General features: G+C 46.2%; 2 protein-coding genes, 1 long non-coding RNA gene and 1 pseudogene across 3 annotated transcripts in view; 1 reads left to right on the forward strand and 3 right to left on the reverse strand.

The window, feature by feature from the left end:
* LOC114592610 (uncharacterized) overlaps window positions 1-7,263 on the reverse strand; it is a 36,540-nt gene extending 29,277 nt beyond the window's left edge. The window contains exon 1 of the mRNA XM_077923450.1: window positions 5,801-7,263. The gene's annotated coding sequence lies outside the window, so the exon portion shown is untranslated. The remainder of the gene's footprint in view (window positions 1-5,800) is intronic.
* The window catches only part of LOC144326624 (uncharacterized), a 297,359-nt gene that overhangs the window by 51,260 nt on the left and 223,577 nt on the right, over window positions 1-22,522 (reverse strand). The window lies entirely within an intron of this gene.
* On the forward strand, window positions 7,439-9,108 carry LOC144326702 (uncharacterized). The gene is made up of 2 exons (XR_013391681.1): window positions 7,439-8,294; window positions 8,472-9,108. It is a non-coding gene; the product is annotated as an uncharacterized LOC144326702 (long non-coding RNA).
* On the reverse strand, window positions 13,549-15,831 carry LOC144326649 (uncharacterized; annotated as a pseudogene).

The following is a 22,522-nucleotide window of genomic DNA, read 5'->3' on the forward strand; positions in this document are numbered from 1 at the left end:
TAAGGATTTAGATTTGGTGGACAGTGCGCCCGAAGAACTATGGATGGAGGCTCGTAACCATCCCAATGAAAAGGAAATGCAAGAAAGGGAGACTTCCGGGTTAGCGCCATTGGCAAATGGTGGATTCCCTCCGAGCTCCAGAGGGAATCAGCTCCGCAGGATTTGGGTCTTCCCACTGCGGCGACGCGGGGACCCTTAAAAATCACAGGCGGTGAAGCCTGTGAACCTGGTGACTCGGTGGGCACCATTTGCGCCCCCGACCTGTGAAGGAGCCTTTTTAAAGGCTTCGGAACGGGGGACGGGGTGAGCGGCGCGGTGCTGAGAGTCGACTGCTTCTCCTGCGGAGTGAAGCCGCATTGCCATGGCCGGAGAGCGCTGACTTCTTCTTGTGAGTAATTGGATTTTAAAGCAACAACCCGTGAGTACGGAAATTGGATTTGCAAAGAAAATTTTTTTTTGAATTAGGCACGATCGGGGAAGGCGCAAACAGGAAGTCAGTCTCCCCGTCTTGTAAATAATCTAAAGCAAGGACCGGCTAACTAAGGTCGAGAGAATCTTTTCTTTTTTATTGGGTAAAAGACATTAATTTCACGATTTGGCAGTATAAGAAATCTAACTGGAGGATAAGAGCTAATTTTGGAGCTAATTTTGGGAGCTGAAGTGCCACTCCCCCGGACCCGGGAGTGATCCGTGAGAGAGCCTGTTGAAGAGGTATTGAAGAGTTTGACAGCTGTCAAATTAGCTGTCAAGACTGAAAAAGAGAACTTTGTTTCTGTTGTCTCTGCTGGTTATATTTGTTACAATTTGGTTATAATTTGTTGAAAACAAGGAAGAACTGATACAAACTAACTTGACTTTTGGATTTGAACTGGAAGGAATATTAAGTAACAAAAATCCCTCTAGAGGGGGTTTTGGGACATTACAAGAATGGCTGAAGGAGGGAAAATACAAGCTAAATTGGACAGAGTTTTTGTTCTCTTGGGAAAGTTACAAGGCCAAATTGATGTTTTGGCTACCAATGTTGCAACTCTGGATTTAACAGTAAATAAACTCATTGAATTTGATAAGGACTTGACTCAGGAAGTCCATGCAGCTGGACAAGAAGAGAAACTTGAGAGCTTTGAGAGTGTGGAGAAAGAGATATATGTTGTTCCTGAGGAAAAGGAAGGAGGAGCTGTAATGTTGCAGAAGACAAAGGAGGGCCAGAGGCCCGACATGATGGCTACAAAGGAAAATAAGAACTTGATGTCGAAAATCTGGTTTGAATTGGAGATTGAAGAATGGAGAGATCTCCTTATGTGGAGCTCTGAAGATCCAAGGATTACAAATCTGATTAAGGTGGAAATTGGAGCTTTGGGGACATTTGGACTTGAAAGGAGTAAGAAACAAGATTCGGGCTCCACTTTTAAGATTGGAGGTTTGGCTGGAAGAAACACGGATCCCATTGGGCTAGAGCTTCTCCGAGATCTGGTGTTTAATACTAAGGACTATCAAAAAAACCGGCAGAGAGGAATTGAGAGAGAATTAAGAGCCTCGGACGTGAGATCTCCAGGCTGATAGTAGATTAAGACTGATGGACATTTGTTGGGGATTGAAACCGGGAAAGGGGGGGTGGAGTTTGGGAATCCAAAGGGTGCATAATTACAATCTGTTTTTGTTTTTACTCTGTTTTGTTATTTGTATAAAAATTGGGGAAGTCGTGGAAGGGAATTTGGGTCGACTTTAGAAAAAGGTTTTAAGAATGAGTACTGATGTATAAATATTGATGTTTATAAGGTAAAATTGGTTTTTTTTTAAAATGAACTAAATAGAAAAAGGTAAAAAATTAGGGATAAGAACTTGCTGAACTAACAATTTGAATTGGAACATAAGAAGGGGAGGTGTGGGGAAGTCAGGGAAATATGTTATAGAAAAATAAGGATTGTGAACTCTATGTGTTTTTAAACTTTTTTGTTGTTTTTTGTTGTTTTTTTAATGTATTAAAGTGGAAAATTTCAATAAATATCTTTTAAAAAAATAAAAGTTGCTGCCTCTGGAAAAAAAAATGCAATAAAGCAAAGTAGCTGTCCAACGAGGCCTTACAAATAGCGGGGGAGAGAAGGCAAGCAAAATGCGAGGGAGATAGTGAAAGATACAGGAAATTGAATGCAGATTTTCAAAAAATAGCAAGTAGTGACAAGAAGTCCTTCTTAAACGAGCAATGCAAAGAAATAGAGGAAAACAACAGAATGGGAAGAACCAGAGATCTCTTCAAGAAAATTGGAGATATGAAAGGAACATTTCATACAAAGATTACCATAATAAAAGACAAAAGTGGAAAGGACCTAACCAGAAGCAGAAGACATCAAGAAGAGGTAGCAAGAATACACAGAGGAATTATACCAGAAAGATATGGATGTCTCGTACACCCCAGGTAGTGTGGTTGCTGACCTTGAGCAAGACATCCTGGAGAGTGAAGTCAAATGGGCCTTAGAAAGCACTGCAAATAACAAGGCCAGTGGAAGTGATGGTATTCCAGCTGAACTATTTAAAATTTTAAAAGATGATGCTGTTAAGGTGCTACACTCAATATGGCAGCAAGTTTGGAAAACTCAGCAGTAGCCAGAGGATTGGAGAAGATCAGTCTACATCCCAATCCCAAAGAAGGGAAGTGCCAAAGAATGCTCCAACTACCGCACAATTGCACTCATTTCACACGCTAGCAAGGTTATGCTTAAAATTCTACAAGGAAGGCTCAAGCAGTATGTGGATCGAGAACTCCCAGAAGTGCAAGCTGGATTTAGAAGAGGCAGAGGAACCAGAAACCAAATTGCAAACATGCGCTGGATTATGGAGAAAGCTAGAGAGTTCCAGAAAGACATCTACTTCTGCTTCATTGACTATGCAAAAGCCTTTGACTGTGTTGACCACAGCAAACTATGGCAAGTTCTTAAAGAAACGGGAGTGCCTGATCACCTCATCTGTCTCCTGAGAAATCTCTATGTGGGACAAGAAGCTACAGTTAGAACTGGATATGGAACAACTGATTGGTTCAAAATTGGGAAAGGAGTACAAGGCTGTTTATTGTCTCCCTGCTTATTTAACTTATATGCAGAATTCATCATGCGAAAAGCTGGGCTGGATGAATCTGAAGCCGGAATTAAGATCGCCGGAAGAAATATCAACAACCTCAGATATGCAGATGACACAACCTTGATGGCAGAAAGTGAGGAGGAATTAAAGAACCTTTTAATGAGGGTGAAAGAGGAGAGTGCAAAATATGGTCTGAAGCTCAACATCAAAAAAACGAAGATCATGGCCACTGGTCCCATCACCTCCTGGCAAATAGAAGGGGAAGAAATGGAGGCAGTGAGAGATTTTACTTCCTTGGGCTCCATGATCACTGCAGATGGTGACAGCAGTAACGAAATTAAAAGACGCCGCTTCTTGGGAGAAAAGGACTGATAAACCTAGACAGCATCTTAAAAAGCAGAGACATCACCTTGCCAACAAAGGTCCGTATAGTAAAAGCTATGGTTTCCCCAGTAGTGATGTATGGAAGTGAGAGCTGGACCATAAAGAAGGCTGATCGCCGAAGAATTGATGCTTTTGAATTATGGTGCTGGAGGAGACTCTTGAGAGTCCCATGGACTGCAAGAAGATCAAACCTCTCCATTCTGAAGGAAATCAGCCCTGAGTGCTCACTGGAAGGACAGATCGTGAAGCTGAGGCTCCAGTACTTTGGCCACCTCATGAGAAGAGAAGACTCCCTGGAAAAGACCCTGATGTTGGGAAAGATGGAGGGCACAAGGAGAAGGGGACGACAGAGGACGAGATGGTTGGACAGTGTTCTTGAAGCTACCAGCATGAGTTTGACCAAACTGCGGGAGGCAGTGGAAGACAGGAGTGCCTGGCGTGCTCTGGTCCAGGGGGTCATGAAGAGTTGGACACGACTAAAAGACTAAACAACAACACACATCCATTGTGGGAAAGAAAAGAAAGAAGATGAAACCAGTGATGTGTCTACCTGAGTGTAATGTAATAATAATAATAATAATAATAATAATAATAATAATAATAATAATAATAAAACACCAATCTTCAAATCAGTTTCATATTCCCTGGCCAGGGATGATTGGATTATTATCTGGGAGGACACACTTTTCCTCCTTCCTCCCTCCACCCCCGAGGGTCCCCTTTCCCCAGAGGCCCCCCCTGGCTGGCTCAGCCTTCCTGCCAAATCTCTCTCCATCCCAGGAGGGAGACTGGGGGGGGGGGGGAGGTCTCCATCCCGGCCTCTCTCGCCCCCATTAACCCTTCCATGGACTCCCCAGTCTCCCCCCCCCCAATATATAGATATATTTCGCACCTCTTTTCCCTCCTCCTCAGCAGAGCTGCTCCTCTTCCGGGAATGTGGATCAGGCCCCTCCCCTCCCCCCTCCAAACCTCCCTGCCTCTCTAGGAAGCAGAGCTCACTGACGGGGGGGGGGGGGGGAGGAATGAGTGGCCCCTCCCTCCCAGGACAGACAACTTCTCCTTCCAAACAAGCTCCGTTTTCTTGATTCTTTCCTGAGAAGGTCCCAGGTTCGATCCCCGGAGACAACAGGGGAAGAGACCCACCCCCACCTCCGAAAAAGCCCTCCGGGGCAGGAAGGTGACATTCCCCCTTCATCCCTTTTAATCCCTTGCTGGGAGAGGGGGGGGTCCCGGTCAGTTTCACACCCATTTCCCGACGGGGGAGGGGGGGAGGCAGGGCTGGGGCGTAGGGTGTCCCTGTTACAACAGCCCTGTAACGTAGACTGGAGTTGCTACACACTTTTGGGACTTAGAGAGTAACTTAAAGGTAAAGGGACCCCTGACCATTAGGTCCAGTCGTGGCCGACTCTGGGGTTGCGGCGCTTATCTCGCTTTATTGGCCGAGGGAGCCGGCGTACAGCTTCCGGGTCATGTGGCCAGCAGGACTAAGCTGCTTCTGGCGAACCAGAGCAGCGCACGGAAACGCCGTTTACCTTCCCGCTGGAGTGGTACCTATTTATCTACTTGCACTTTGACCTGCTTTCGAACAGCTACGTTGGCAGGAGCAGGGACCGAGCAACGGAAGCTCACCCCGTCACAGGGATTAAAACCTTCTAATCAGCAAGCCCTAGGCTCTGTGGTTTAACCCGCAGTGCCACCCACGTCCCTAGAGAGTAACTTACGGCAACCGTAAAGGGCAGTTCAGTGTCGTCATTACGGGGGCCTCTTTTAAATAGGGGCTGGTGTATGAACTTGGGCTTTGCTAATGTCACGGAATTGACAGGGGGGGGGCACTTGTGTGAGAGCAGGTTTCTTTGGCCGTCTCCCCCTTCCTTGGTTGCCCCTTCTGCGTTCCCATGGCAAGTCCAGCCGAATTTGACTATGGCGTGTGCTGCATATCTCCGCCTTCAGACGGAGGGAGCCAGGCAGCTTTCCGGGTCATGTGCCCAACTTTTCATGAGCTGATATTAAATCCCAACTACAGCTGCTTGTTACAGAGGGTTTATGATATTAACTCTTTCCATGCTCATTTCTGATGCTCAGAAGCAGGTGCACCCTTTCTTATACCTTCCTGATGACATTCTCAGTCTGACACACAGTATTTACACAGAAACACGGATCAAACACAAAAAAACCCTTCACATAACTCCCATTTTAAAATACACTGAGACTATTTTATAACATATCCCCGCTATAACACACAAGTTCTAATTAAATCCTAATATTTACTATACCTAAACATTGAGCACCACAGACCTATAATAATAATAATAATAATAATAATAATAATAATAATAATAATAACCTGTCCCCTGTAACCTCACTTCTCGCAGGGAGGGAACCGCCAGAAGGCGCTCGGCGCTGGATCTCAGTGTCCGGGCAGAACGATGGGGGTGGAGACGCTCCTTCAGGTATACAGGACTGAGGCCGTTTAGGGCTTTCAAGGTCAGCACCAACACTTTGAATTGTGCTCAGAAACCTACTCAAATATTCCTCTGCAGTAAAGGAGGCAAATGGAAGCCTTCCCATTGTCTTTGTGCTTACGAATACTGCCTTAAGGAGGGATGAACAGGGTGAGCCAGTGATCTGGATTCAGGAACTAAAGTATTTACCATCACAAAAGAATGGCCAGGCTGCCCAGGTAATGCAGTTAGTGACCATTAACAGGTATCCTTGGGGACAGGTTTTCTGCTGTAGAGCGCCTCCTGTGATGTATTCCTGCTGTAGACATTCTCCTTCTGTATGTTTGGGGGGGGGGTGGTCTTGGGTGGGCAATTTCAAAAGACTATATAAGGCCTTGCACACCTCCCTCCTGGTTGTGGTGAGGGGGGGGGCACTGTTGCAATAAAGATCAGGCTTACTAGCCACTTTGCTTCTCCATATACTCTGGTTGGCCTCTGTTATTTTCTCCTACCAATATGGAACCCACTTAAGGAGTATATGGGCTCTTGGATACCCCATAAGGGGAAAGGAGCAGGTTTTTTCTTAGAACAAAGGTCGTAAGAATATGTTTGGTTGGCACGCTTATTTATGGCATGATAAAACTAAAACACACAAGAGCTCTATGAATCAGGTTATTCAGAAAATCCTTTTTACAGTATGGGATAAATATAATAATCTACTGGAAAGAAAAACACCTCTCTGGCTTCCACCCACAAAAGCAACAGCTTTTTAAAAAATGCAATAGGGAAGAAGCAATGGGCAACTTACAGAGATCTTTTGGACTTTTCGGAAGAAGAAATAAAACTGAATAAACAGGATGAGGTGGGAGGTGTGGTGGCGGATTGGTTTCAATACCATCAAATCATCTTGTTTGGACAAGATAAAGGGAGAGGTTTTTGGACTGAAAGTTCACAGTTTGAAAGAGATATTATTGAGAGGAAAGAGAAAGTGTTCCCCAAATTTCAGGTAGAAAACTGTCCAATCTGAAGAAGTGTGCATGCACACGAAAGCTTATCCCCAGAACAAGCTGAGCTGGTCTCTTGGGGACCCAGCCAGGCGCCCCACGACCCCAGGGAGAATGGGGGGCCTCAGCCCCACCCCCAGCCCTGCTTGGGGTCCTCCTTCCCCTTCCCGCCACGGCAGCTGAGCATCTCTCGGCCCCCCAGGAAAGAGAAAGGGGAGTCTGGCGGTGCTGCTGCTGCCCAGGAGATCTTGCAAGGTGTAGATCCCTGCAGGTGTTGGGTCCCCCCTTCCCCCCTGGGTCGGGGCCTGGATCGGGGCCCCTGTCGACGGGCCCCAGGGAGGGCGCTTTCCTTCGGGGGGGGGTCTCTTCGTCCTCCCTCCCCCTCTTATCCCCCCTCCTCTCCCCCTTTACCTCTTGGTCCTCCGCCTCCCTGGCTCCGGATTAGCCCGCTCTCCTTGTCTGCAATAGAAAGGGCTGGGGGGGGGGGGTTCTGGCACATTTAGCGACACTTCCGGTTCCTTTTGGGATGCGCTTGCCCCTAGAGCTACATCTCCAGAGCAGCCCCTCCCTGTGTTGGGATGGGAAGAGGACGGGACGGCGCTGCCTCGGGGGCTCCATGGGGACCTGGCCCCCCTCCTTCCTCCTCCCCACAGCAGGGGGCGAGATGGCTTCGGGGGGCATCATATCTGGGGGTGACCTGGGTTTGCGGGGAGAGAAGGAGGTGGTTTTCAATCTGCAAACAGGGAGGTTGGGAGGGGAGAGGCTGAGTGAGAAGGAGGGAAAGGCTGCCCCTCCCCCTGTGGGTCAGAAGAGTGGGGGAGGGGCTGAGCCAGGGAAGCCAAGGGGGGTCCCTCCCCCCCCCAGCCCAGGGGGGTCCTCTGTGAAGCCCAGAGATGGACCCAGCCCTGGGGGTGGGAAGAGACATGGGGCTGCCTGAGAGAGAAGGGGCGCTTCCTTTCCTCTCCCCCCTCCTCCCCACAGGCTCTCCTGCGCCCAGAGACCCCCTTGGCCCGGCAGGGAGAGGGGGGGCTCCCCTTCCGCCATGAGAGGAGTGCAATGGGGTTGTGAGGGGGGGGGAGAGAGAGAGACCCCTTTCTGCTCCCCTCACAAGAGGGTCCCAGTTGTGTCTCTGAGGGAGAAGAGAGGAGGAGCCCCTCCCCCCGCTGCTCCTTCCCCTCAACGACTTTTCCCGCCTTTTCCCAACTTCCCGCCCTTCGGGATCTGAGCCTCGCCTCAGTTTCAGGCGCCGAGGAGGCAGATTCCCCGGGATCCCTGCTTTCTGAGTGGATTTCTTCTCATTCGCCCTGATTTCTGCTCATATATCTGGCTTTTGGAGCTTCTCTAGAAAGAAGGCTGTATAAAAAGCCCCTCACCACTGCCTGCATCCCATACAGTATGTCAAAGTCTGATTTCTTCCCATTTGCTGTGTATAATTCTTCCTCCAGGACTGTTCTTCCTTCCTCCCAGTGTCACTTCCCAACTAATAATTCTTCCCTCACTGCCCTTAAATAGCTGCTTGGGGTCTAGTTTGGGGCCTGCATAAAGAACCTCCTCTCTTTTTTCCTTTTAGCTGTGTTACCGGAAAATCCGAGGGCTCCCTTGGACGAAACAAAGACACCAACCAGAGCAAGTCAGAGCAAAACAGCAGCCAGTAGGCTTGGTCTTTATTAAGGAAAGACTGTCGCGACAGGACTCCCACCGTCCACGAGGTGAAGCAAGATGGAAGCCCCGGACAATGGGAGACCCCAACTTTTATTAATCACTAATCCCCTTGACTACACTCCCAGAATTACATCATATTTACATCATGATTATATTAAAAAACCAGGAGGAGTCGAGGAGGGGCTACCCAGGTAATCTGAGTGTCCTGACACCTGGCAGAGACCTCCTCTCCCCACCCCACATGAGTCATTTCCAGGAACAAAGGAAAGGGCGAAGTTTTCCTGCCCCCTGAGGGGAATCCGGCCAGGGTCCTTTGTCAGAGTCTGTATGGAATACACTACCGTATTCAGTTTATTGTGTTTCTGATAGCATTCCGTCTGAGCCCATCACGATGGTTATCAAGGTTGCCCCGCCATCCGGAGAAGGGCAGCCGTGTATGTGACTGCAGGTCGGGGGATTATGGCCGATCAACCCCAGGCCTCCCCCCTTTGGTAGTCCCTGAAATATGTAGTGTAATAAAAGTGGTCCGGTGAAAATCCAAGGTACGGCCGATTTATGGTGAATTTATAAAGAATACTGTCGCTGAAGTTCAAAGCACTTTCGCCTTTCGGAAACAACTTGCAACATTTTGATTAGATCAGTCACGGTCAATTGAATTCGGAAACTTTGTATTTGAGAGCTGTCAGAGGGAAAAGAGCGGCTGTAGCGTGCAGTACCTGCGTGGCCGCCGCAAGGGGCGCTGTTCGGTAACGCTGATTGGTCGGGCCACCGTTGGTTGACCTAGAGTTTAGTCGCCCGGTCTACTCGTAAGAAAAATAGGGCGAGACGGAGCGCTCCGGGGAAATAAGCGAGGAATTTCGGGGTTTCTCTAGATTGGGGCTGACAAGGTAGCGCTTCCTTATTTACGGAAGGCTTTTAGGGGATGTTCCTCTAAAAGGGGCATCTCCAAGTCGGGGTGGTGGGAGGTGCGTGTGGTGCTTGTGCATTAGTGTTATGAAAAGGGGGGGGGTGTTTCCTGCGACAGCTGTAGGTATGAATTCACGGCCAAAAGCCTTATTGATACACAATTTTCCATCCGATGCCTGCTTACTCGGAAGTAAGTCCTACTCTGCTCCCATGTGCGGAGCCAGCAGTTTAGGCAGTTCTGCTAGCAGGAGGCCAAAGGACCCAGAGTGGTTTGCAACCAGGTGGTTTCCAAATGCTGCCCTTTTTGATACGTTTCCATTTATTCTTTTGCGTGGGGACTGGCCAGATTGAATGCCCCCCCCCTCAATTCAAAAGAAAGACTTGCAAAAGATTTCAAAGGCAGAATTTCCAAAAGATGACACTTTGTCCTGAATTTAAGACAAGTCAGTCGAAAAATCATGGGCTTTTTTTTGGCGTTTATTTGGGGCCTTGTCTAAAAAAGAAAAAGTTCTACAGTTTTGGGGTTGTCCTGGTTTTTACTTTTTGAAATATGGCAACCCTAATTATTCTGGGCTCTGCTTGAACTGAAACTCTCCCTTTTAGAGCTCAGTCGGTAGAGCATGCGACTCTGAATCTATGGGTCGGGGGTTTGAACCCCACTTTGGACAAAATATTCCTGCATTGCAGGTGGCTGGACTAGATGACCCTCGTGGCCCCTTCCAACTCTGCAATTCTAGATCGCCCTCTTGTGGGCAGTGGAGGAATGATGTAATGTTGGTTGGTGGGAACTGTTCTTGAGTGTTGCCTTGTCACACACAAGCAACACCACAACAGTCCTGTGAAAGGAAGGGGGTGCATTTCTGCAGGCTGATGTCCATCCATCCAACTGCCCAGGCCCCAGCACCTCCCCCTAAGAGTGAAGGGTCCCAGTCTGGAAATCCCCCCTTCCTGCTGGAGATGAGGCAGTGAGGGATTCCAGACAGACAGAGGCGCCCTTGCTCTGGAATTCCCTTGCCAGCAGGGAGACTTCAAAAGCCCCCCCAATGCCTCCCCCTTCCCTCATTTAGTAGGGAGACTTCTCATCTTGTGGTTTGGTCATTTCAAATCCAGTTTTTCTCTCTTTTAATACTGTTGTTGGTTTCCTTCTTTAAATTATTCTGTTCACTAGTGATATTTCACACAGCGTTTGTGAATGCAAAGCAATTCTGGCTCTTATGATCCCTGCCGGGTATTAAGTGTCGTTCTAACCTCCCTATTGCAGGAGGAAAGAGGAATGTGGGGCTTGCTTATAATATCTTAGGGTGGCAGGATTGAGACTTGGGACTGGGACTTTCAGATTCAGAGCCACTTTTCGCATGAGATTTCTTCCAACAACTGGAGGAAAGTATGTCTGAGGCTTATGGCAGAAATATAATTATTATGGGTGAATTTAATGGAGTAGGATCACTGGACTATGAGAGAACACTGAGGGAAAGTGTCTGAAAAGAAGGCAAAATACCAAATACTTTTTTGATATGGTTACAACAATGGATCTACTAGATCAGGGGTCAGCAGACTTTTTCAGCAGGGGGCCAGTCCACTGTCCCTCAGACCTTGTTGGGGACCGGACTATATTTCGGGGGGAAATGAGCGATTTTGGCCCGCCCGCAAAGAGGCCTGAAGATGTTTGGCTTTACCTGTCCCAGTTGTCGTCCCAATAGCCCCAGTTGGGCTTTTCCAGCCAGGTGCCAGGGCAGGGCAGGAGGCTGCGTGGGCTGGAGAAGACAGAAGCAGAAGCCCCGGCGGAGCGAAGGACAGAGGCAGGGGAACCGGGGCGTTGCTGCAGCTTTTACCCACCAACTGCTGCTGCTCCCCAACCCGCAAGCGGCAGCTGCAGCCACTGCAACAAACGGCCTGAATGCCATGGGAGGAATGAAGGGGGGAGGGGGTGACGAAGAAAGCGCATGAGGAAGTGGCACGGAGAAGGAAGGAAGGGCGGACTGAGGGAGAGGGAGGAGCAGCAAGAGGAAAACTCAGCAGCAGCCGTCAGGCAGCGTCACACACCCCTTCCCAGCGCCACCCTTCAGAGGCAGGCAGGCGGGTGAGCCGACTCCCCCCGTTGATGTCGCCCGGTGTGGGACAAGATTGCTCGTCTCTGAGGAGAAAAGCGCTGCCATGTGAGGGAGAGGGAAAGAACGTGTGTGCTGGCAATCCACGTGCGCTTCCTGGACCGTCCACAGGCCGGATCTAGAAGGCAATTGCGCCTGATCCGGCCCACGGCCCTTAGTTTGCCAACCCAGAATCTTGGAGATTCAGACCCCAGAATCTTGGAGATTTAGAACAAGAGTAAACATGTTCTTCTGATTCAAAGGATTCTACGGGAAGAAACATGATCTGGATATTGAAGGAACTGCCTACAGGATTAAAGACAATATGGAGGCCTACTGGCCGAAATACTGGGAAATAATTGAAAAAATTGGAGACAACTGGAGGCTGCAGAGCCTGGAGAAATTAAAAAATAAGGTGCGGGACTGGTTACATTACGCTCAAATTCAAGAGGTTTTTAAAATAGACAAAAAAGTTGGTTTCCAGATGGAAAAATCGAAACTAGAGACGGAACTGTTAGAACCAAAAACTAAGATACTTTCGAGAATGTACAACTTGCTGCTTAAATGGAACACACAGGATGAGACAGTTAAATCTGCCATGATAAAATGGGCACAGGACATTGGGCATAACATTATGTCTGAGGACTGGGAAAGGTTATGGAACACCGGAATGAAGTTTACGGCATGTAGTGCCTTGAAGGAAAACATTATGAAAATGGTATACCGGTGGTACATGACCCCAGTCAAGCTAGCTAAGATATACCACCTGTCTGACAATAAATGTTGGAAATGTAAGGAGGCAGAAGGGACATTCTTTCACCTCTGGTGGACCTGCCCAAAAGTGAAGGCCTTCTGGGAAATGATTTACAATGAATTAAAAAAGGTATTTAGGTATACCTTTCCCAAGAAACCAGAGGCCTTCCTCCTGGGCATGGTAGACCAGAAAGTGTCAAAGAAGGATAGAACTTTGTTTATGTATGCTACTACAGCAGCAAGAATCCTCATTGCAAAGCATTGGAAGACTCAAGATTTACCCACGCTGGAGGAATGGCAGACGCAGTTGTTGAACTACATGGAATTGGCCGAAATGACTGGCAGAATCCGAGATTTGGGAGAGGAAACAATGGAAGAGGACTGGAAAAAATTTAAGGACTATTTGCAAAAAAATTATAAGCTGTACGAATGTTAAGAATGTGCACGATTAGGAAACTTTAGCTTCAGCAACTTGACTTTGATGAATTGAAAATTAAGTTATAAGAAAAAAGAGGTGGAAACATGAAATAATTTTATTATGTTTATTCTAAAAAGTATAAGAATTGGGATACAGTATTTGGAATTTAGAAACATGATAACTGAAAGATACAATAAGATATGAAATAAGGTAACAAATTGCTGATATTTTTATTACAAAGAATGCAGGATTTGGAGGATGTGGGGAAGTCCAGTTGGATTGGTAAAAATATTATGGAAAGTTGGTTTTTTTATATTTCTTCTTCTCTTTATTCTCTTCCTTTTTTCTTTATTCTGTATATTCCTGATTATAAGAAATGAAACTCAATAAAAATATTTATATAAAAAAAAAGACTGTAGAGATCCAGCCAAGAACTATATCAGATCAAAACTCAACATGGATGATAATGAGGGGTGAAAAGAGTTCATTGCATAGATGGAAACTAAATAAGAGTTTATTTGAAAAACGCTGAATGACAACATATTCCAATTATGTTAGAGTATCAAAAGATGTAAAAAAAAGCATTTGGAAATATGAGGATGAAACTTTCACTTTTACGAAGGATTTCAACCATAAAGAGAAATGTTTTACCTAAGATACTGTTTGTATTCTAAATGATACCAATAATAAATAATACAAGCTTCTTTAACAAATGGCAAAGAGATATTTCATGATTACTCTGGCGAGGGGAAACACCAAGAAGAAAGTATAAAATTTTGATAAATACTAAAAATAGAGGTGGCTTCGCATTGCTGGATTTTCTACCATGAAGCAGCCTCTTTGTGTTGGTTAAAAGAATGGATATCGTTGGACAACACACAATTGCTGGATACCCAGTGGAATCTTGGTTGTTGAACGCTTTGGAAGTCGAATGTTTGGGGCTTTCAAACGCCAAGAACCCGGAAGTGAATGCTTCCATTTTTGAATGCAATTTGTAAAAAAAATTATATACAGTATTAATAAAATTATCTATATATAAAGCAATTGAAGCACTTCCCACACTACTTCCATTCAAACTATGATTTTTTAGTTTGTGGATTGTCCTTGCGAGTCCATTGATGTTTTGTAGGAACATCAGGACTGAAGCGCTATCTACGCTCCATATACGTAAGTGGTTTTCCTTCTGAGTTTGCTGGTGTTTGCCAAGGTTTCCACTTCTATTGAAGCTCTTTCCACACTCCATACAATTATTTGCTTGTCCCCGACAAACAAATAGTCTGTTGATGTCGTCTAAGTTTCCTGTGTGTGAAATTAGGGTTCCACTCTGAAAGAAACTCTTTCAACTCTCCATACATTTAAATGGTTTCTCCCGTGTGAGTCCGTTGATGTCTTCTAACATTTCCAACATTGGTGAAGCCCTTTCCACACTCCTTACATTTAAATGGTTTCTCCCCTGTGTGAGTCCATTGATGTTTTCAAAGTGTTCCACTGCGACTGAAGCTTTCCGCACTCGGTGCATTTAAATGGTTTCTCCCCAGTGTGAGTTTGATAATGGGCTCTCAGCTCTCTACTCTCAATAAAACTCTTTCAACTCTCCATGCATTTTAATGGTTTCTCCCCTGTGTGAATCCTTTGATGTCTTCTTACTGCTCCATTAGAAGTGAAGCTCTTTCCACACTCCATACATTTATATGGTTTTTCCCGTGTGTGAGTTTGATGATGGATACTAAGTGCTGTACCATCAATAAAGCTCTTTCCACATTCCATGCATTTAAACGGTTTCTCCCCTGCGTGAGTTCGTTGATGTTTTCTTAGTGTTTCACTGTGACTGAATCTCTTTCCACAATCCATACATTTATATGGTTTCTCCCCTGTGTGAGTCCATTGATGTTCTCTAAGTGTTCCACTGCGATTGAAGCTCTTTCCGCACTCGGTGCATTTAAATGGTTTCTCCCCAGTGTGAGTTTGATAATGGGTTCTCAGATCTCTCCTCTCAATAAAACTCTTTCCACATTCCATGCATTTTAATGGTTTTTCCCCTGAGTGAGTCCACTGATGTCTTCTTACTGCTCCACTAGAAGTGAAGCTCTTTCCACACTCCATACATTTATATGGTTTCTCCCCTGTGTGAGTCCGTTGGTGGATTCTAAGTGTTCCACTACAAGTGAAGCTTTTTCCACAATCCATACATTCAAATGGTTTTCCCCCTGTGTGAGTTTGATGATGGATACTAAGTGCTGTACCATCAATAAAGCACTTTCCACATTCCATGCATTTAAATGGTTTCTCCCCTGTGTGAGTTCGTTGATGGATTCTAAGTGTTCCACTGTGACTGAATCTCTTTCCACAATCCATACATTCAAATGGTTTTTCCCCTGTGTGAGTTCGATAATGGATTCTAAGTGTTCTACTAACAGTGAAGCTCTTCTCACACAGCATACATTTAAATGGTTTTTCCCCAGTGTGAGTTTTATGATGAATATTCAGTCCTCTATTTGTACTGAAACTCTTTCCACACTCCAAACATTTAAATGGTTTCTCCCCTGTGTGAATCCGTTGATGGATTCTAAGGTGTCCACCGTGACTGAAGCTCTTTCCACATTCCATGCATTTGAATGGTTTCTCGCCCGTGTGTGTCTGTTGATGTTTTCTAAATGTTCCACTATCGGTGAAGCTCTTTCCACACTCCGTACATTTATACGGTTTTTCTCCTGTGTGGGTTCGTTGATGGTTTCTAAGGTGTCCAATCTGACTGAAGCTCTTTCCACACTCCTTACATTTATATGGTTTCTCCCCTGTGTGAGTGTGTTTATGTATGCGAAGGTTTGAACTCCAACCAAAGCTTTTTCCACACTCCATGCATTTAAATGGTTTCTCTCCTGTGTGAGTCCGTTGATGTTTTCCAAGTGTTCCACTGTCAATGAAACTCTTCCCACACTCCATACTTTCAAATTGTTTCTCCTCTCTCTTTTCACATTCCATGAATTTATATGGTTTCTTTATTATTCCCATTGGACATGGCCCTCCAGAATTTTGACTGCCTTCTCCATTGTCTTCTTTCAACAGTGAGGAGCGGGGGGGGGGGGAGGAGGAAACCTAGGAAGAGAACAAAGGAATATTATACACATCAATTAGCATCTGCTCGTATTTTAACGTCTTGTAAATTCTCTCCTGTCCTCCTTATGTTCCAATTTTTTAGCATAGGCAAATGAAATAATGTTAAATAATGGTAATGCATCATCAGCCTTTCATAACACTTAATTATTGTTAATGACTCAGCATTATCTTAGAATACGGTTGAACTGTGGGCTTTACGTTTTATAAAAAGTGGTTTCTCACAGGAAAGGGAGCTGTTCTATGTTCCATGAACCTGGCCAAGATTCATCAGGGTCCTAAGTTCATCATGAAGTTCTTCATCTGCTGCACTATAATCCTCCACCCCTTGGGCCACATTTTGTCCCCTTCGACCTCTAGATCTTTATTCATCACCTGCACAGTCCCTTTGGCCTCAGGAGGTGCATACTGACCATTTTGGGAGACCCATATATAAGTCTAGTGACAAGGCTTGGTGCTTGTGGTCGGTTGAAGGAGTGCTCAGTTGGAGAATGTTCTTGGGGTTGGACCTCCATCTCTCAGCCTTACATTCTTGAATGGAGAGAGCTGGAGATGCAGAAGGAAAGCAGCTGGAGCCTGACTGCTGGGAAGGCCAGATTGAGACACCCACCCCCATTATGATTTAGAATAATTATATGCCGCCGGGTCTCGCACCCGCCTCCTGACACTGGCTTATCTTAGCGGAGATTCCCTGTCCAGGCCTCTCTCACTGTTCTTCCTCCTTTGCCCTGGGTGGCCAAGGGCTTCTGGATATTCTAGCTCTGCTCCAATTGGGATTTATTTATTAAATTGTTATACCTCTTTACATTTGAAGATCACAAGATAAAAATATGTGTTACACTGAAAAAGGTGAGTATTAAAGGTGAATAACACTGAGTGTGGAAAATAGAAAGAAGATAAAACCAGTGGTGTGTCCACCTGAATGTAATATAACAACAACAACGACAACAACAACAATTTATTATTTATACCCCGCCCATCTGGCTGAGTTTCCCCAGCCACTCTGGGCGGCTCCCAATCAGTGTTAAAAACAGTGCAGCGTTACATATTAAAAACCTCCCTGAACAGGGTTGCCTTAAGATGTCTTCTGAATGTCAGGTAATTATTTATCTCTTTGACATCTGATGGGAGGGCGTTCCAGAGGGCGGGCGCCACTACCGAGAAGGCCCTCTGTCTGGTTCCCTGTAGCCTCACTTCTCGCAATGAGGGAACCGCCAGAAGGCCCTCGGCACTGGATCTCAGTGTCTGGGCTGAACGATGGGGGTGGAGACGCTCCTTCAGGTATACAGGACCGAGGCCATTTAGGGCTTTAAAGATCAGCACCAACACTTTGAATCGTGCTCGGAAAAGTACTGGGAGCCAATGCAGATCTCTCAGAACTGGTGTTATGTGGTCCCGGCGGCCACTCCCAGTCACCAGTCTAGCTGCCGCATTTTGGATTAATTGCAGTTTCCGGGTCACCTTCAAAGGTAGCCCCACGTAGAGCGTGTTGCAGTAGTCCAAGCGTGAGATAACTAGAGCATGCACCACTCTGGCGAGACAGTTCGCGGGCAGGTAGGGTCTTAGCCTGCGTACCAGGTGGAGCTGGTAGACAGCTGCCCTGGACACAGAGTTAACCTGCGCCTCCATGGACAGCTGTGAGTCCAAAATGACTCCCAGGCTGCGCACCTGGTCCTTCAGGGGCACAGTTACCCCATTCAAGACCAGGGAATCCCCCACACCAACCCGCTCCCTGTCCCCCAAAAACAGTACTTCTGTCTTGTCAGGATTCAACCTAATCTGTTAGCCGCCATCCATCCTCCAACCGCCTCCAGGCACTCACACAGGACCTTCACCGCCTTCACTGATTCTGATTTAAAGGAGAGGTAGAGCTGGGTGTCATCTGCATACTGATGACAACAACAATACTGTGTAAAGAAATCAATCTTCAAATCAGTTTCAGATTCCCTGGCTGTATTTCTCAGCCACGACTGTGACTCGGAATCTTAGCCACACTTTTTTCTAGAATATCAACTGGACATAGGAGCCAGACATCCCTGGGATTTCATCCAGACATTCCTTTAGTGTGGGCAGCAGCAGCAGAGAAAGGAAGGAAGCAACTTTGGGGGTAAACCATTTCCTTCTGAAGGTCTTCCCCAGCGGCCAGCAGGGTTGATAAACTGCTCAGTGGAGACACCTTGGCTTTATAGTGTTAGGGTCTGGATACCAATCATAATCCCTGAACAATTGTCTCAAGAACCCTTAAGATCCTGTTCCACCAACTCCCAAGTAACACTGAGCCCTAGAGGAACCTTCTATGCTGAGTTGAGGCATCTCTGGTCCTCCAGATGTGGTTGGACTCAAAGTACCACCTGCCCAAGCAAGGATGGCCCATGGCCAGGGAGGATGGGAGTCTTATCTGGTGGGACACACTTTCCCCTTCTTCCCCCTCCTCTGAAAATGCTGAATGGGGGAGGTGGGGCACATTGACACAAGGGGGACATTGACACACCAACAATATTTCAATATCGAGAAATGTTATTTGTCCTACGACATCACCCAAATGTGCCTATACATGTGTGAGTAGAACAGTTGCGACTGCGCTGGCCACCAGTTAGCCGTTGGCGTTTGAAGAGAGTAGGTGTGTTTTTAGCATGACCAACTAAAAATTATGTGAAATGTAAAAGTGTTCCAACACTTTTTTACATCATTTAGTTAAGATTTTAAAATACCAAAGGTAAAAGGGAGGGTGGGGTTTGGAAATCCAAAGGGTGTTTGATTTTTTCTATTCTTTTTTTTTTAATTTGGTGTTGTAACTAGTATAAAAATGGGGAATTCGTGGAAGGGAAACTGGGTCGATCTTAGAAAAAGTTTCTAAGCATAAATGATTGGTGTATATAAGTTAAAAGTTGATATACAAACTGAATTGAATATAATAACAAATTAAGGTTAAGAATTTAGGGATAAAAACTTGTTGGATAAATATTTGGACACGGAATACAAGAAGGGGAGGTGAGGGGAAGTTGTGGAAAGAAAGTTATTGAAAATTTGGATTGTAAAGGTTGAATAAATATTATTTAAAAATAAATAAATAAATAAATAAATAAATAAATAAATCAAAGGTAAGTTATTCCACTCAGTAATCAGGATTACACGTGATTTTCAAATAAGTTCAGTGGCTTTATTAACAATTGTTAGTTTTTTGAAAATGTCAATTGGGGCACTTTGATACACTAAGACATGGGACGCATTGATATGTATTAAAGTGCCCTGTTTAGTGTACAATAATCTCTAAACAAGTGTCATATCTCAGGAAAAAGCCAGGATCTTGTACGTTTGTCTTCCCTATTGCAAGTGTTGATTTGAAGGATGTTGTTTTGCGGTTGCCAAAACCAAATTTCCCAAAGGGCACATCTCTTTATACTTTATATACTTACAGTGGTGCCTCGCAAGACGAAAAGAATCCGTTCCGCAGTTTTTTTGTCTTGCGAAGCAAGCCCATTAGCGGATTAGCGCTATTAGCTACTTAGCGGATCAGCTGACAAGCGGCTTAGCGGATCAGCTGTTAAGCGGCTTAGCGGATCAGCTCATAAGCGGCTTAGCAGATCAGCTGTTAAGCGGCTTAGCGGATCAGCTGATAAGCGGCTTAGCGGATCAGCTGATAAGCGGCTTAGCGGCTTGGGGAAAAGGGGGGGGAAGGAAAAAAACCCTGCAGGAACTCGCAAGACATTTTTGTCTTGCGAAGCAAGCCCATAGGAAATTCGTTTTGCGAAGCACCTCCAAAACGGAAAACCCTTTTGTCTAGCGGGTTTTCCGTCTTGCGAGGCATTCGTCTTGAGCGGGCACCACTGTATATATTGACTTATGTGGATATAATGTGTAACAGAAGCTAAATGTTAACTAATTATCTTATTTTTTATAAGCATTTTGTTTTAATTACTATTTTTTCACTACCTAATGTGAGTTCTTATACTTTTTAAAGTTTTTCCAAACTTCCGGCCCATGGGCCTTAGGGTGCTGTAATGGAAATTGATGGTTGCTCGTGCGTAAGTTGCCGCCACTCTTGGCAAGGTTGCCTGGATAAACCTTTCCCTGGCCGGACAGTCCTGACTTCGCGGCTGTCTCAGTCACTGGCAGAATCAGTCAGTGGGCGTTTCCTGAACTTCTTCCTTGACGGATAGTCAAGTTCCTTGACGGATAGTCTCCGCCTAGCCTCCCTGCGCTGAAGTCTTCTGCGCAGGGTGGGTGTGGGCAGCGGAGGACCCGTGCTCTCCCCGCTGGTCTCTGGCGAAGAGTCCTGGAGCCATCTCTCTGAAGCCCGCCTCTGCCCGCCTTTCTCCCTGGTGTCGCACTAATTTCCTTCCCCTGCCGATTAGTCCCCTCTCTCCCTGCTGGGCCCTTCTCCGGCATCGCTTGGGAGCCTTGCCTCCACTCCTGGCTCCGATGGCAGTTCCCTGACAGGTGCCTATGCCTGGGATAGAGGGTTAAATCAGGGCAGGCCAAATGGGACTCAGCTCCGTCCCCCCCTTGCCCCTCCCTGCATATCCTGCCTGAGGGGGCTGCCTCAGTTTCCCTCAAGGTGGAGCAGGCCCTGAGAACAGACTTCCCGCTGCCTTCCAAAAGACAGTCATACCTCAGGTTACAGATGCTTTGAGTTGTGTGTTTTCGGGTTGGGCACCGCATGGAATCCGGAAGTACCAGAACAGGTTACTTCCGGGTTTCAGCCCTTGCACATGTGCAGAACCACTAAATCACGCTTTGCGCATGTGCAGAAGCACCGAATTGCAACCCGCACATGCACAGACATGGCACTGCAGGTTGGGAATGTGCCTTCTGCACGCAACCCAAGCATCCACTGCACAGGAAACATGACACAGAAGACCTTGGAGTCTCACCGTGGAACACAACAACAACAACAACAATTGGTTATACGTCACTTTGGGCTGCCCTGGGCAGTGGCGTAGGGTGTCCCTGTTACAACAGCCCTGCAAAATAGACCGGAGTTGCTACGCGCTTTTGGGACTTGGAAGAGTAACTTACGGCAACCCCAATGGGCAGTCCAGTGTTGAAATTACGGGGGCCTCTTTTAAATAGGGGCTGGTGTTTGAACTTGGGATTTGCTAATGTTACGGAATTGGCAGGGGGGGCACTTGTGTGAGAGCAGGTTTCTTTGGCCGTCTCCCCCTTCCTTGCTTGCCCCTTCTGCTTTCCCATGGCATCTCCAGCCAAATTTGACTATGGCGTGTGCTGCATATCTCCGCCTTCAGACGGAGGGAGCCAGGCAGATTTCTGGGTCATGTGCCCAACTTTTCATGAGCTGATATTAAATCCCAAAAGACCTACAGCTGCTTGTTACAAAGGGAGGGGGCCGATTCCGGTAGGTTTATGATATTAACTCTTTCCACGCTCATTCCTGATGCTCAGAAGCAGGTGCACACTTTCCTATATCGTCCTGATGACATTCTCAGTCTGACGCACAGTATTTACACAGAAACACGGATCAAACACAAAAAATCCTTTACATCACTCCCTTTCTAAAATACACCGAGACCATCTTATAACATATCCCCGCTATAACACACAAGTTCTAATTAAATCCTAATATTTACTATGTCTAAACATTGAGCACCACAGACCTATAATAGTAGTAGTAGTAGTAATAGTAGTAATAATAATGATAATAATAATAATAATAAGTATTATTTATACCCTGCCCATCTGGCTGAGTTTCCCCAGCCACTCTGGGTGGCTCCCAATCGAGTATTAAAAACAATACAGCATTAAATATTAAAACCCCCCTAAACAGGGCTGCCTTCAGATGTATTTTAAAAATGGGATACCTGCTTAATTCCTTGACATCTGATGGGAGGGCATTCCACAGGGAGGGCGGCACTACCCAGAAGGCCCTCTGTCTGGTTCCCTGTAACCTCACTTCTTGCAATGAGGGAACCGCCAGAAGGCCCTCAGCCCTGGATCTAAGTGTCCAGGTTGAACGATGGAGGTGGAGACGCTCCTTCAGGTATACAGGACTGAGGCCGTTTAGGGCTTGAAAGGTCAGCACCAACACTTTGAATTGTGCCAGGAAACGTACTCAAATATTCCTCTGCAGTAAAGGAGGCAAATGGAAGCCTTCCCATTGTCTTTGTGCTTACAAATACTGTCTTAAGGAGGGATGAACAGGGTGAGCCTGTGACCTGGATTCAGGAACTAAAGTATTTGCCATCACAAAAGAATGGCCAGGCTGCCCAGGTAATGCAGTTAGTGACCATTAACAGGTATCCTTGAGGACAGGTTTTCTGCTGTGATGTATTCCTGCTGTAGACAGTCTCCTTCTGTATGATATTGGGGGTGGTGGTCTTGGGGGGGGGGCAATTTGAAAAGACTATATAAGGCCTTGCACACCTCCCTCCTGGTTGTGGTGAGGGGGGGGACCCTGTTGCAACAGGGTAATAAAGATCAGGCTTACTAGCCGCTTTGCTTCTCAGTATACTCTGGTTGGCCTCTGTTATTTTCTCCTACCAATATGGAACCCACTTAAGGACTATATGGGCTCTTGAATACCCCATAAGGGGAAAGGAGCAGGTTTTCCTTATAACAAAGGTCGTAAGACTATGTTTGGTTGGCACGCTTATTTATGGCAGGATAAAACTAAAACACACAAGAGCTCTATGAATCAGGTTATTCAGAAAATCCTTTTTACAG

The sequence above is a fragment of the Podarcis muralis genome, chromosome 2 (genome assembly GCF_964188315.1).
Source record: "Podarcis muralis chromosome 2, rPodMur119.hap1.1, whole genome shotgun sequence".
Classification (NCBI taxonomy): Eukaryota; Metazoa; Chordata; class Lepidosauria; order Squamata; family Lacertidae; genus Podarcis; species Podarcis muralis.